This window comes from Triticum urartu, chromosome 5A (assembly GCF_056163025.1).
Source record: "Triticum urartu cultivar PI428250 chromosome 5A, HENAU_Tu73, whole genome shotgun sequence".
Classification (NCBI taxonomy): domain Eukaryota; kingdom Viridiplantae; phylum Streptophyta; class Magnoliopsida; order Poales; family Poaceae; genus Triticum; species Triticum urartu.
In genome coordinates this window covers 23,922,551-23,939,303 of record NC_141877.1, presented here as the reverse complement: position 1 = coordinate 23,939,303, position 16,753 = coordinate 23,922,551, and the positions used below count along the sequence as shown (strand labels likewise).

At 42.5% G+C, this 16,753-nt stretch overlaps 1 long non-coding RNA gene and 1 pseudogene across 1 annotated transcript; both read left to right on the top strand.

Moving 5' to 3' along the window:
* The first annotated feature begins 674 nt into the window (after positions 1–674).
* Positions 675–1,848, top strand: LOC147967657 (uncharacterized; annotated as a pseudogene).
* Positions 1,849–5,684: 3,836 nt separating this feature from the next.
* On the top strand, positions 5,685–6,273 carry LOC147967656 (uncharacterized). Its single transcript, XR_015603185.1, has 3 exons — positions 5,685–5,770; positions 5,881–5,938; positions 6,024–6,273. It is a non-coding gene; the product is annotated as an uncharacterized LOC147967656 (long non-coding RNA).
* The last annotated feature ends 10,480 nt before the right edge of the window (positions 6,274–16,753 follow it).

Below are 16,753 nucleotides of genomic sequence, written 5' to 3'. Positions count from 1 at the left end.
TTTGAATTTTTGCATTGAGCTTGCTTTGCGTGGGTGATGAATATACTCAAATGGTTTATTGTGCTTGCGACATAGCGGTTCGTCTGTAATGAATAAATAAGATCATGCGAAGATAAAATGATGTCTATGATTTGAAACTTGTCAATAGTCATCATAAATATGTTTTTGAGTATTACTCTTGGTAATTTGGCTGCCGCCGATATCGCTGGTTGTGTCTGCCTCCTCTTGTTTAACTGCTGACATCTGGAAAAAAGTAGTAGAATCATTAAGCTGACCTATCTGCATGTGATTTCAGCTGGCATGTTTAACAGTTATGCATGCGTTTGAATATAGTGAGACCGAGTTATTACTGGACATAATTTCACAGGCTATTACTATGAAATTGCAAGTGTATCAGGAAATGAATAATCTATTGTTGCTGCATAAATATAGGAGCTGCATGATTTCTTATTCTCCACCAACCGCCTTGTTAGTGTGCCACATGCTTCTGTGGGGTCCTCACACCGCCCTCCCTTTCTCTTATCTCCAGCCGAGAGACACACATCCACATATTCCTCCAAGCCCCTCCTCCCTTCCTCTGTTCCTCTCTCCCTGATCTGTTGCATCCCCCAAGCCCCTCCTACCTCCCCGATCTGCTACCTCTGTCAAGCGATGCAGCCAAATCGATGGCGTCCATGCGCATCCCAAGAGAAAGTGAGGTAGAGGGAGTGGCCCATGGCTGGATTAGGCAGCTGCAAAGCTCAGTGGCTCTGCTGCGAGCCTGACACGGCGGAGGCGAGAGTATGGACGCCGGCTGACGACGGGATACTGTGGGCATCGTCTGCCGGGACTACAATGGAGCCCGGCACCACGGCGCCCGGAGCTGCAATGGAGCTCTGCCGGGGTTGCAATGGAGCCCGGCACCATGGCGCCCGAGCTGCAATGGAGCTCCGTTGGAGCTGCCATGAAGAGTGGGTGCTACTGCCGGCGGTGTGGGAAGTCGAGGACGGCGACGCTCACCACCGGTGCTGCAATGAAGTGGGCGTTGCTGCCGGCGGCATTGCAATAGAGCAGGTGCTGCTGCGGGCGGCGCAACAAGTCAAGGATGGCAGGGCAGCAAGTCGAGGACGGCGACGCTCGCCACCAGTGATGCAATGAAGCGAGCGCTGCTGCCAATGGCGCAACAAGTCGAGGACGGCGACGCTTTAATGAAGCGTCGATGGAGCCACCGACATCGGGCTGCTGCATGGCGAGGGATGCAATACTATGGCGGCCTCGGGCCTCGATGATGTTGTGTTTGTCTAGGTCACAACATCGCCGCTGCTGCCAAATTACCAAGAGTAATACTCAAAAACATATTGAGGACCTGCTGTAGTCACGTTGGTCACGCATAGTCAGAGTCGCGTTTGCTGCTTTGTGCTGGGAGTGGTGTATGCGAGGCCACTGTAAATTGGTGCTACCAAGGCGAGTGGTGGGTCCTTGATCCCTACATGCAGTACCAGTTTAGATAGTAATACTGGTTAAATTAACTCATGATCAACTGTTAAAATTTGCAGCTATAAATTAAGGTGAAAGGCCCCTTGAATTGTTTGCCTCGTTCACACAATGAATTCCTTGTGCAGGGAGTTCTAGCGATGCATTATACAAGGAGCTATGGCATGCTTGAGCTAGGCTTTTGATCACAGTGCCTTGCCAAGGTGAAGGGATTTACTACTTTCCAGATAGTTATATGGAACACGTATGTGTCACCGCATTGGTGTTTGCTTTTCTTGATGCCAAATAACTAATGAATGAATTTTGCTACTCAACACAAACAATAGCTATTTGTACAATGTGACACCGCTTGCTTCTTGTGTTAAAATGACAATGACTTTGTTTATGCCGAATACTCATCCAGTTATTCAAATCATAATCATCCGCATATTTAAAGATCGTCCACATACACATTTAGAACCTGTTAGGGTCATCGTGTGTGCGAGACGTGTGCTTCTCTAGTATGGTCATGTATTAGTTGACAAATGAGTATCCATTAGAGGGTACCACTTTACATACAGTGCTTCCAGCCTTGTAGGCCTCACGAGAAGTCCCTTTGCCAAGCTTCACTGTGATGCCTAACTAACTATTTCACAAACATTTTTGTTAGCTAATAAAATCAATAGATTTTCGCATGTCATGACAAACTGATTTCTTCCGGCTGCCCAAAAAACAGAGTACTAATACACTGAGAGACTGTACAATTGTTTAGCCTACTTTACAAATTAATTTCAGAACTGGCTAAACATATCAGGATATACACCAGTTGACAGCGAAGAAAATAAATCATCACCACTAATACTCTACTAAATGAATACAACCATTCACATCTCCAGAATTGTACTCCCTCCGTTCCAAATTACTCGTCGCAGAAATGGATGTATCTAGAACTAAAATACATCTAGATACATCCATATCTGCGACAAGTAATTCGGAACGGAGGGAGTATTATACATGTCAAAGAATGACTAACAGTACTTGTTCTTCTCTGAAAGCTGACAAGAAAATACAGTTGGTAGAAATGTTAAAATGATTTTGAGCTCTAAACTCCAGTTATCAATACACTTGACTGTCTACCGATCTTTGACTGGTTAATTTAGGAATCATCAAATTTACCTATAAGGGAGCAATTGTCTGTAAGATGTGACTTGTTTGCATGCATTTCAAAGATAAATATGTAAATAAAAGTTGACTTGCATACCTGGATATTTACATTCACATACAGAGACAATATATCTTCAGTTTCACATATAGGACAAGAATGTATAGTCACAAACTCACAATTCCATGGCAGCAAAAATCTTCAACCATCTGTGAACTCCATACAAAAATGATATTAGAGATCTCTTGTTTTGTTGATATATTGATATATACAGGAAGGAGATGTAGTCTATAGGACAGGAGAAGCAACCATCAATTGTGCTAATGTCACCTATCCATAGTGCCATATGTCCAAAGGCACTCGAGTAAAAATTAAGACACAAAAGTGACAAATGGCAATGGGAGTTTGGAGCTCATCCATCTGATTTAGATGGTCTGGGAAAGAACAACGATTTTGCCCTCTTGTGGATTTAAAATACAATTAGAAAAGTTCAGTTAACTGGTGAATAGGTGCTTTAAGCTCATCCAACCTCCTTAGTTTTGGAAATGAACAAATCCCTCTCATAACATAATTTAATACATCATATTTACGCAGACATTGCCAATTCAATTATCTGGCACACAATAGTTAAAAAATAGGAACTGCTAGTACATCGTACATATACACGTAGTATATCACAAAGCATGGCTAGAGTTCTTTGGTTATTAAAATGCTCTCTTGTGTGTATAATAGCGGTTTAGGATAAAATCCTGGACCGCTAGAGTTCTTTTGTTAACAGCAGTTTTGGTAGAAAATAGAAGCTTCAGCTAGCACCAAGTCATAAACTGATAGTAGATAACTCCAAGAAGTAGGTTATCAGTCCCTTGTGGATTCTTTTCATAAACAATGTTACCATGCTTTGAAGCCTCTCTGTACTTTACTGATCTGTACTTCTTGTGGGCAAATGCGAAGTGCCTCTCTTCATCACCAGCTACAGCCGCTCCTTCAGCTGCAGGCGTGGAAATTGTAGCCCAAACAAACACACCCTAAGTAATAGTAAGAAATTGGTTAGGAATGATATGCAACACATATATAAATAACCAAGAGATATGGGAATTCACATGCAGATTTTATTTGATAATAGTTCTTTATCTAAGAAGATACAAAATTCCATGTAACCATATTTCCTACCACCACATGATATATTATGGTGCCATTTCATTAAAAATCATTGAGATTATTAAGAAATGGATAGAAAAGATGAACTATAAAATAAAGTAGCATCTCTATATGGGCATCAAACAAATTACCATGCTGACCTAATAAGCACATACATGTAGCATTAGCACCGAATAGAACATCTGAACATGAATAAACAATGTCATACAATATTAATGCAAGGATGCCATGGACTGATCAAAATGAAAATAGGGCATATAAAACCCTCTTTGAAATTCTAACTGGTGAATAGTTTGTGGATGCTTACAAATTCACTCAATGAGTTATGGTCGAAAGCAGTAAATTTGAACTATTTTTGTTCTGGCGGCGGATCATAATACACACATAAAACACTACTTGTAGATATACATATTGGATATAGACATCATCGAGGCTGCAAATTAAAATATACCTCTATAATAAGAAAATTAAGAAAAATCCAATTTCATAGTTTCCATCTTGTCAGCATCAAGGCTCAGTGTGAAGCAATGGTTTTAGGTAACGGTATGGTTCAAACATTTACTATGTTAATGCGTGTGTGCTATCTCCCATATTTCTACCTTCCAGTAACCACGAAAGATTATTATTCCAAAACAACCCCCTGCAAAATTATGAAGGAAAAGAAAGACAAGAACAAAGTCAGTCATGAACAAAGCAACAAGGAATCAATAGACCAGCATGAAAGAGACTTTCACACAAGAAGAAACAACCCACCCACATATATTTGCTTCCCACAATCCTTGCAAATCGGAGGAACACAAACAAAAGAGGAAGATATGGGGAGAGGAGAAGGATGAGCAAGAGGGGATCTTGTGATAGGATGAACCGACCACAACCATGGAGCTCGGGCCTCGCTGCTCCATCCTAGCAGGCCGGCGTCGCTGCTCCCCCACCGCTGGCCTCCTGGGCCTCCCCTGCTCCTCCACCCCAGCGAAAAGACCCCGCCTCCCCAACCATTGGTCGTGTCAATTGTGCTAATGTCACCTATCCATAGTGCCATATGTCCAAAGGCACTCGAGTACAAATTAAAACACAAAAGTGAAAAATGGCAATGGGAGTTTGGAGCTCATCCATCTGATTTAGATGGTCTGGGAAAGAACAATGATTTTGCCCTCTTGTGGATTTAAAATACAATTACAAAAGTTCAGTTAACTGGTGAATAGGTGCTTTAAGCTCATCCAACCTCCTTAGTTTTGAAAATGAACAAATCCCTCTCATAACATAATTTAATACATCATATTTATGCAGACATTGCCAATTCAATTATCTGGCACACAATAGTTAAAAAATAGGAACTGCTACACTAGTAGAAAAAGGGTCAAACGTGAAGCACATTAGTGCCGGTTTGTATTTGAGCCAGCACTAATGTATACATTAGTGCCGGTTCCAACGGCTAGCCGGGTCGCTTTCATTAGTACCGGTTCGTGGCGAACCTTTAGCACCGGTTCGTGCCACGAACAGGTACTAATGAGAGTGGTGGCAGGATGTTGTCAGACAGGGGCCCCTCCAGCCCCTTTAGTACCGGTTCTTGGCACGAACCGGTACTAAAGGTCGTCCTACATAAACCCTTCGTCCACCCGAGCTCGCTATGTAATTCCCCTTTCCCCTCTCCTCTCTGTTCTTCCCCTCTTCCTCTCGAGCTCATCACACACTTTGCCCAAATTTTGTCAAGATTTGAAGGCCCCCATCCATTGAAATGATCACAAAGGTTAGCAACTTTGTCCTTTCATCTCTCATTGCTAGATTTACTCTTGCAATGCTTTATATAGTGATTAATTTGTGAGTTTCGTAATTTGGGAGGAAATATATATATGTGCTAGTATTTGATTTATATGCAATTTCAGGTCAAAAATAACACTTAGTTTGCATATGTAGGTGTGGTTTACTTAGTGCCTTCTAAATCTCCGTCGTAACCACCGTCGATCGCCCGCACCGTCCCGTCGCCGGCACCACCTTGTGGTGAGCCTCTTTGTTCATGAAATTTTATATAAAAATTGATGTTTGTGTGATTTGGATATATAGTTACTCGTATAATTATCTTATCCATACGTTGTTTGTTATACATATAGTGCCATGGTTTTGATATCCGTCCCCGTCGGCCCTCGTCCTTGTTATGATTCGGATGTGGTATATATATTCTCTTTTAAAACTAGTTGCATTTCGTGTTTATGACAAATTATGCCCATCAAGTTGACATAGAAATTTTTTCTAGGAGGTATGTGAACCGGAAATTCCAACCGACCCTATTGTCGAGAGGTTAAATTTAGTTGAAAGAGAAAACGAGTACTTGAAAGAAAAATTGAAAAGAATTGAGGGGGAGAAGATGGAATTGGAGTTGCATGTCGCCGATGTCGTCGATGATCACAAGATCAAGATGGAGAAAATGCGCTTGAAGATTAGAAAGATTAGAAAATATGCCATCGATAGTGAGGCTTGGTATCATTATGCTGTTGGATCCATTGTTACCTTAGTTGCGATCTTGATCGCATTTGTTGTTGCATTTAAATGCTTTAGCTAGAGAGTTATTTGTTTGTTGCATTTAAGTGTTGTATGAACTTGTATTAATTTGGTCTATTCGGTGTTGTGTAATGAAGATGAGCCGGCAATGGATGTATGATGACCGATGCTCTCCCTAGTTCGTTGAGGGCGTGCATACTTTTCTGATTGCGGCTGAGGCAAACAAGCGGGCGGATGGTTTTATGCCTTTTCCATGTGCTGGCTGTAAGAATGGTCACAATTACTCTACATCAAGAACCATTCATGTCCACCTGTTTGAGTCCGGTTTCATGCCCCACTATAATGTTTGTACCAAGCACGGAGAAAGAGGGGTTATGATGGAAGACAATGAAGAAGAAGAGGACGACGACAGCTATCCTGGCCATGGGTTCCCTGAATACGATGATACAACAATGGGGGAAGAAGCTGAGACGGTAATGCGGGAAGAAGCTGGGGCGGCAATGCGGGAAGAACCTGAAGAAGAGGCATCAGAGGAACCCGTTGATGATCTAGGTCGGGCCATTGCCGATGCAAAGAGAAACTGCGCAAGTGATTTGGAGAAGAAGAAGTTGCAGCGCATGTCAGAGGATCACAAAAAATTGTTGTACCCGAATTGCGTAGGTGACAAGAAAAAGCTGGGCACCACACTCGAATTGCTGCAATGGAAGGCAGAGAATGGTGTATCTAACAAGGGATTTGGAAAGTTGCTGGTAATGATAAAGGATATGCTTCCAAAGGACAACGAATTGCCCGAGAGTACGTACAAAGCAATAGTCGTAGAAGCATAAGATTGGCGAGACGATAACGATGCTACGGTGGAGATCAAGGTGTCACGCCGGTGACGATGGTGATCATGACGGTGCTTCGAAGATGGAGATCACAAGCACAAGATGATGATGGCCATATCATTTCACTTATATTGATTGCATGTGATGTTTATCTTTTATGCATCTTATCTTGCTTTGATTGACGGTAGCATTTTAAGATGACATCTCACTAATTATCAAGAAGTGTTCTCCCTGAGTATGCACCGTTGCGAAAGTTCTTCGTGCTGAGACACCACGTGATGATCGGGTGTGATAGGCTCTACGTTCAAATACAACGGGTGCAAAACAGTTGCACACACGGAATACTCAGGTTATACTTGACGAGCCAAGCATATACAGATATGGCCTCGGAACACGGAGACCGAAAGGTCGAGCGTGAATCATATAGTAGATATGATCAACATATTGATGTTCACCGTTGAAACTACTCCATCTCACGTGATGATCGGACATGGTTTAGTTGATATGGATCACGTGATCACTTAGAGGATTAGAGGGATGTCTATCTAAGTGGGAGTTCTTAAGTAATATGATTAATTGAACTTTAATTTATCATGAACTTAGTCCTGGTAGTATTAGCATATCTATGTTGTAGATCAATAGCTCGCGTTGTTGCTTTCATATGTTTATTTTGATATGTTCCTAGAGAAAATTGTGTTGAAAGATGTTAGTAGCAATGATGCGGATTGGATCCGTGATCTAAGGTTTATCCTCATTGCTGCACAGAAGAATTATGTCCTTGATGCACCGCTAGGTGACAGACCTATTGCAGGAGCAGATGCAGACGTTATGAACGTTTGGCTAGCTCAATATGATGACTACTTGATAGTTTAGTGCACCATGCTTAACGGCTTAGAATCGGGACTTCAAAGACGTTTTGAACGTCATGGACCATATGAGATGTTCCAGGAGTTGAAGTTAATATTTCAAGCAAATACCCGAGTTGAGAGATATGAAGTCTCCAACAAGTTCTATAGCTAAAAGATGGAGGAGAATTGCTCAACTAGTGAGCATGTGCTCAGATTGTCTGGGTACTACAATCGCTTGAATCAAGTGGGAGTTAATCTTCCAGATAAAATATTGATTGACAGAATTCTCTAGTCACCATCACCAAGTTAGTAGAACTTTGTGATGAACTATAATATGCAAGGGATAACGGAAATGATTCCCAAGATCTTCGTGATGCTAAAATCAACAAAGGTAGAAATCAAGAAAAACATCAAGTGTTGATGGTAGACAAGACCACTAGTTTCAAGAAAAGGGCAAAAGGAAGAAGGGGAACTTCAAGAAGAACGGCAAGCAAGTTGCTGCTTATGTGAAGAAACCCAAGTCTGGTCCTAAGCCTGAGACTAAGTGCTTATACTGCAAAGGGATTGGTCACTGGAAGCGGAACTACCCCAAGTATTTGGTGGATAAGAAATGATGGCAAAGTAAACAAAGGTATATTTGATATACATGTTATTGATGTGTACTTTACTAGTGTTCATAGCAACCCCTCAGTATTTGGTACTAGTTCAGTTGCTAAGATTAGTAACTCGAAACGGGAGTTGCAGAATGAACAGAGACTAGTTAAGGGTGAAGTGACGATGAGAGTTGGAAGTGGTTCCAAGATTGATATGATCATCATCGCACACTCCCTATACTTTCGGGATTAGTGTGGAACCTAAATAAGTGTTATTTGGTGTTGAGCATGAATATGATTTGATCATGATTATTGCAATATGGTTATTCATTTAAGTAAGAGAATAAATTGTTGTTCTGTTTACATGAATAAAACCTTACATGGTTACACACCCAATGAAAATGGTTCGTTGGATCTCGATCATAGTGATACACATATTCATAATATTGAAACAAAAGATGCAAAGTTAATAATGATAGTGCAACTTATTTGTGGCGCTGCCATTTAGGTCATATTGGTGTAAAGCGCATGAAGAAACTCCATGCTTATGGGCTTTTGGAATCACTTGATTATGAATCACTTGATGCGTGCGAACCATGCCTCATGGGCAAGATGACTAAGACTCCGTTCTCCGGAACAGTGGAGCGAGCAACTGACTTATTGGAAATAATACATACTGATGTATGTGATCCGATGAGTGTTAAGGCTCGCGGCGGGTATTGTTATTTTCTGACCTTCACAGATGATTTGAGCAGATATGGGTATATCTACTTGATGAAACATAAGTCTGAAACATTTTGAACAGTTCAAAGAATTTCAGAGTGATGTGGAAAATCATCGTGACAAGAAGATAAAGTTTCCACGATCTGATCGCGGAGACAAATATTTGAGTTACGAGTTTGGTCTTCAATTAAAACAATGTGGAATAGTTTCACAAATTCGTGCCACCTGGAACACCACAGCATAATGGTGTGTCCGAACGTCATAACTATACTTTATTAGATATAGTACAATCTATGATGTTTCTTACCGATTTACCACTATCGTTTTGGGGTCATGCATTAGAGACAGCTGCATTCACGTTAAATAGGGCACCATCAAAATCCGTTGAGACGACGCCTTATGAACTGTGGTTTGGCAAGAAACCAAAGTTGTCGTTTCTTAAAGTTTGGGGTTGCGATGCATATATGAAAAAGTTTCGTCCTGATAAGCTCAAACCCAAATCAGAGAAATGTGTCTTCATAGGATACCCAAAGGAGACAGTTGGGTACACCTTCTATCACAGATCCGAAGGCAAGATATTCGTTGCTGAGAATGGATCCTTTCCAGAGAAGGAGTTTCTCTCAAAAGAAGTGAGTGGGAGGAAAGTAGAAAACTTGATAAGGTAATTGTACCATCTCCCTTATAGGAAAGTAGTTCATCAAAGAAATCTGTTCTTGTGACTACTACACCAATTAGTGAGGAAGCTAATGATGATGATCATGTAACTTCAGATCAAGTTACTACCGAATCTCGTAGGTAAACCAGAGTGAGATCCGCACCAAAGTGGTACGGTAATCCTGTTCTGGAAGTCATGTTACTAGACCATGACGAACTTGCGAACTATGAGGAAGCGATGATGAGCCCAGATTCCGCGAAATGGTTTGAGGCCATGAAATCTGAGATAGGATCCATGTATGAGAACAAAGTATGGACTTTGGTTGACTTGCCCGATGACCGGCAAGCCATAGAAAATACATGGATCTTCAAGAGGAAGATGGACGCTGATAGTAGTGTTACTATCTACAAAGCTAGACTTGTCGAAAAAGGTTTTTGACAAAGTTCAAGGTGTTGACTATGATGAGATTTTCTCACTCGTATCGATGCTTAAAGTCTGTCCGAATCATGTTAGCAATTGCCACATTTTATGAAATCTGGCAAATGGATAACAAAACTGCAATCCTTAATGGATTTCTTAAAGATCGATGCTTAAAGTTGTATATGATGCAACCATAAGGTTTTGTCAATCCTAAAGGTGTTAACAAAATATGCAAGCTCCAGCGATCCATCTATGGACTGGTGCAAGCATCTCGGAGTTGGAATACACGCTTTGATAAGTTGATCAAAGCATATAGTTTTATACAGACTTGCGATGAAGCCTGTATTTACAAGAAAGTGAGTGGGAGCACTACAAACATTTCTGATAAGTATATGTAAATGGCATATTGTTGATCGGAAATAATGTAGAATTATTTTGCAAAGTATAAAGGAGTATTTGAAAGGAGTTTTTCGAAGAAGGACCTCGGTGAAGCTGCTTACATATTGAGCATCAAGATCTATAGAGATAGATCAAAACGCTTGATAAGATTTTTCAATGAGTACATACCTTGACAAGATCTTGAAGTAGTTCAAAATGGAATAGTCAAAGAAAGAGTTCTTGCCTGTGTTACAAGGTGTGAAATTGAGTAAGACTCAAAGCCCGACCACGACAGAAGATAGAAAGAGAATGAAAGTCATTCCCTATGCCTTAGCCATAGATTCTATAAAGTATGCCATGCTGTGTACCAGATCTATTGTATACCCTACACTGTGTTAAGCGAGGGAGTACAATAGTGATCTACGAAGTATATCACTGGACAGCGGTCACAATTATCCTTAGTGAAATAAGGATATGTTTCTCGATTATGGAAGTGACAAAAAGGTTCATCGTAAAAGGTTACTCGATGCAAGTTTTGACACTAATCTAGATGACTCTAAGTCTCAATCTAGATACATATTGAAAGTGGGAGCAATTAGCTAAAGTAGCTCCGTGCAGAGCATTGTAGACATAGAAATTTGAAAAATACATACGGATCTGAATTTTGCCAGACCCGTTGACTAAGCTTCTCTCACAAGCAAAACCTGATCACACCTTAGTACTCTTTGGGTGTTAATCACAAAGAGATGTGAACTAGATTGGTGACTCTAGTAAACCCTTTGAGTGTTGGTCACATGATGATGTGAACTATGGGTGTTAATCACATGATGATGTGAACTATTGATGTTAAATCACATGGCGATGTGATCTAGATTATTGACTCTAGTGCAAGTGGGAGACTGAAAGAAATATGCCCTAGAGGTAATAATAAAGTTATTATTTATTTCCTTATTTCATGATAAATGTTTATTATTCATGCTAGAATTGTATTAACAGGAAACATAATACATGTGTGAATACATAGACAAACTAAACGCCACTAGTATGCCTCTACTTGACTAGCTCGTTGATCGAAGATGGTTATGTTTCCTAACCATAGACATGTGTTGTCATTTTATTAATGGGATCACATCATTAGGAGAATGATGTGATTGACATGACCCATTCCATTAGCTTAGTACCCGATCGTTTAGTATGTTGCTATTGCTTTCTTCATGACTTATACATGTTCCTATGACTATGAGATTATGCAACTCCCGTTTGCCGGAGGAACACTTTGTGTGCTACCAAACGTCACAACGTAACTGGGTGATTATAAAGGTGCTCTACAGGTGTCTCCAAAGGTACATGTTGGGTTGGCGTATTTCGAGATTAGTATTTGTCACTCCGATTGTCGGAGAGGTATCTCTGGGCCCTCTCGGTAATACTCATCACTTAAGCCTTGCAAGCAATGCAACTAATGAGTTAGTTGTGAGATGATGTATTACGGAACGAGTAAAGAGACTTGCCGGTAACGAGATTGAACTAGGTATTGAGATACCGACGATCGAATCTCGGGCAAGTAACATACCGATGACAAAGGGAACAATGTATGTCGTTATGCGGTCTGACCGATAAAGATCTTCGTAGAATATGTAGGAGCCAATATGAGCATCCAGGTTCCACTATTGGTTATTGACCGGAGACGTGTCTCGGGCAAGATCATGGTGATGCATAGCCATGAGAGGGGAGAGTGTTGTCTACGTACCCTCGTAGACCGACAACGGAAGCGTTATAACAACGCGGTTGATGTAGTCGTACGTCTTCACGGCCCGACCGATCAAGCACCAAAACTACATCACCTCCAAGTTCTAGCACACGTTCAGCTCGATGACGATCCCCGGGCTCCGATCGAGCAAAGTGTCGGGGAAGATTTCCGTCAGCACGACGGCGTGGTGACGATCTTGATGTTCTACCGTCGCAAGGCTTCGCCTAAGCACCGTTACAATATTATCGAGGAGTATGGTGGAGGGGGGCACCACACACGGCTAAGAGAACGATCACGAAGATCAACTTGTGTGTCATGGGGTGCCCCCCTGCCCCCGTATATAAAGGAGCAAGGGGGGAGAGGCGGCCAAGGGGAGGAGGCGCGCCCAAGGGGGGGCAATCCTACTCCAAGTAGGATTCCCCCCTCTTTCCTAGTCCAAGTAGGAGAGGGGAAGGAAGGGAAGGAGAAGGAGAAGGAAGGAGAGGGAGGAAAAGGAGGAAAGGGGGGCCGGCCCCCTAGTCCAATTCGGTTTGGGCTAGGGGGGCCGCGCGCCCTGCCTCCTCTCTTCCACCACTTGGCCCATGAGGCCCATTGCTTCTTCCTCGTATTCCGTAACTCCCCGGTACCCCCGAAAATACCCGAATCACTCGGAACCTTTCCGATGTCCGAATATAGTCGTCCAATATATCGATCTTTACTTCTCGACCATTTCGAGAGTCCTCGTCATGTCCCCGATCTCATCCGGGACTCCGAACTCCTTCAGTACATCAAAACTCATAAACTCATAATATAACTGTCATCGAAACCTTAAGCGTGCGGACCCTACGGGTTCGAGAACAATGTGGACATGACCGAGACACGTCTCTGGTCAATAACCAATAGCGGAACCTGGATGCTCATATTGGCTCCCACATATTCTACGAAGATCTTTATCGGTCAGACCGCATAACAACATACGTTGTTCCCTTTGTCATCGGTATGTTACTTGCCCGAGATTCGATCATCGGTATCTCAATACCTAGTTCAATCTCGTTACCGGCAAGTCTCTTTACTCGTTCCGTAATACATCATCTCGCAACTAACTCATTAGTTGCAATGCTTGCAAGGCTTATGTGATGTGCATTACCGAGAGGGCCCAGAGATACCTCTCCAACAATCGGAGTGACAAATCCTAATCTCGAAATACGCCAACCCAACATGTACCTTTGGAGACACCTGTAGAGCTCCTTTATAATCGCCCACTTACGTTGTGACGTTTGGTAGCACACAAAGTGTTCCTCTGGCAAATGGGAGTTGCATAATCTCATAGTCATAGGAACATGTATAAGTCATGAAGAAAGCAACAGCTGTTGGGTAACGTAGTAATTTCAAAATTTTCCTACGCACATGCAAGATCATGGTGATGTATAGCAACGAGGGGAGAGTCTGATCTACGTACCCTTGTAGATCACAACGGAAGCGTTGACACGACGTAGAGGAAGTAGTCGTACGTCTTCTTCCCGATCCGACCGATCCAAGCACCGTTACTCCGGTACCTCCGAGTTCTTAGCACACGTTCAGCTCGATGACGATCCTCGGGCTCCGATCCAGCAAAGCGTCGAGGAAGAGTTCCGTCAGCACGACGGCGTGGTGACGATCTTGATGTACTACCGACGTAGGGCTTCGCCTAAGCACTACAACGATATGATCGAGGTGGAATTTGGTGGCAGGGGGCACCGCACACGGCTAAGGAACGATCTCAAGGATCAACTTGTGTGTCTAGAGGTGCTCCCTGCCCCTGTATATAAAGGTTGAGAGGGGGAGGGCTGGCCGGCCAAGCTAGGGAGGCGCAGGAGGAGTCCTACTCCTACCGGGAGTAGGACTCCCCCCCAATCCTATTCCTAATAGGACTCCCAAGTGGAAAGAGAGGGAGAGAGGTGGCCGGCCACCTCTCCTAGTCCTAATAGGACTAGGGGAGGGGGGTGGCGCGCAGCCCACCTTGGGCTGCCCCTTTCACCTTTCCACTAAGGCCCAATAAGGCCCATTTGGTTCCCGGGGGGTTCTGGTAACCTCCCGGTACTCCGGTAAAATTCCCGATTTCACCCGGAACACTTCCGATGTCCAAACATAGGCTTCCAATATATCAATCTTTATGTCTCGACCATTTCGAGACTCCTCATCATGTCCGTGATCACATCCGGGACTCCGAACAACCTTCGGTACATCAAAATGCATAAACTCATAATAACTGTCATCGTAACGTTAAGCGTGCGGACCCTACGGTTCGAGAACAATGTAGACATGACCGAGACACGTCTCCGGTCAATAACCAATAGCGGGACCTGGATGTCCATATTGGCTCCTACATATTCTACGAAGATCTTTATCGGTCAGACTGCATAACAACATACGTTGTTCCCTTTGTCATCGGTATGTTACTTGCCCGAGATTCGATCGTCGGTATCCAATACCTAGTTCAATCTCGTTACGGGCAAGTCTCTTTACTCGTTCCGTAATACATCATCTCACAACTAACATCTTAGTTATAATGCTTGCAAGGCTTATGTGATGTGTATTACCGAGAGGGCCCAGAGATACCTCTCCGCCAATCGGAGTGACAAACCCTAATCTCGAAATACGCCAACCCAACATCTACCATTGGAGACACCTGTAGTACTCCTTTATAATCACCCAGTTACGTTGTGACGTTTGGTAGTACCCAAAGTGTTCCTCCGGCAAACGGGAGTTGCATAATCTCATAGTCATAGGAACATGTATAAGTCATGAAGAAAGCAATTGCAACATACTAAACGATCGGGTGCTAAGCTAATGAAATGGGTCATGTCAATCAGATAATTCAACTAATGATGTGACCTCATTAATCAAATAACAACTCTTTGGTCATGGTTAGGAAACATAACCATCTTTGATTAACGAGCTAGTCAAGTAGAGGCATACTAGTGACACTCTGTTTGTCTATGTATTCACACATGTATTATGTTTCCGGTTAATACAATTCTAGCATGAATAATAAACATTTATCATGATATAAGGAAATAAATAATAACTTTATTATTGCCTCTAGGGCATATTTCCTTCAGTCTCCCACTTGCACTAGAGTCAATAATCTAGATTACACAGTAATGATTCTAACACCCATGGAGCCTTGGTGCTGATCATGTTTTGCTCGTGGAAGAGGCTTAGTCAACGGGTCTGCAACATTCAGATCCATATGTATCTTGCAAATCTCTATGTCTCCCACCTGGACTAGATCCCAGATGGAGTTGAAGCGTCTCTTGATGTGTTTGGTCCTTTTGTGAAATCTGGATTCCTTTGCCAAAGCAATTGCACCAGTATTGTCACAAAAGATTTTCATTGGACCCGATGCACTAGGTATGACACCTAGATCGGATATGAACTCCTTCATCCAGACTCCTTCGTTCGCTGCTTCTGAAGCAACTATGTACTCCGCTTCACATGTAGATGCCGCTACGACGCTTTGTTTAGAACTGCACCAACTGACAGCTCCACCGTTTAAAGTAAACACGTATCCGGTTTGCGATTTAGAATCGTCCGGATCAGTGTCAAAGCTTGCATCAACGTAACTTCTTACGGTGAGCTCTTTGTCACCTCCATATACGAGAAACATATCCTTAATACTTTTCAGGTATTTCAGGATGTTCTTGACCGCTGTCCAGTGATCCACTCTTGGATTACTTTGGTACCTTCCTGCTAAACTTATAGCAAGGCACACATCAGGTCTGGTACACAGCATTGCATACATGATAGAGCCTATGGCTGAAGCATAGGGAACATCTTTCATTTTCTCTCTATCTTCTGCAGTGGTCGGGCATTGAGTCTGACTCAACTTCACACCTTGTAACACAGGCAAGAACCCTTTCTTTGCTTGATCCATTTTGAACTTCTTCAAAATCTTGTCAAGGTATGTGCTTTGTGAAAGTCCAATTAAGCGTCTTGATCTATCTCTATAGATCTTTATGCCTAATATGTAAGCAGCTTCCCCGAGGTCTTTCATCGAAAAACTTTTATTCAAGTATCCCTTTATGCTATCCAGAAATTCTATATCATTTCCAATCAGCAATATGTCATCCACATATAATATCAGAAATGCTACAGAGCTCCCACTCACTTTCTTGTAAATACAGGCTTCTCCAAAAGTCTGTATAAAGCCAAATGCTTTGATCACACTATCAAAGCGTTTATTCCAACTCCGAGATGCTTGCACCAGTCCATAAATGGATCGCTGGAGTTTGCACACTTTGTTAGCTCCCTTTGGATCGACAAAACCTTCTGG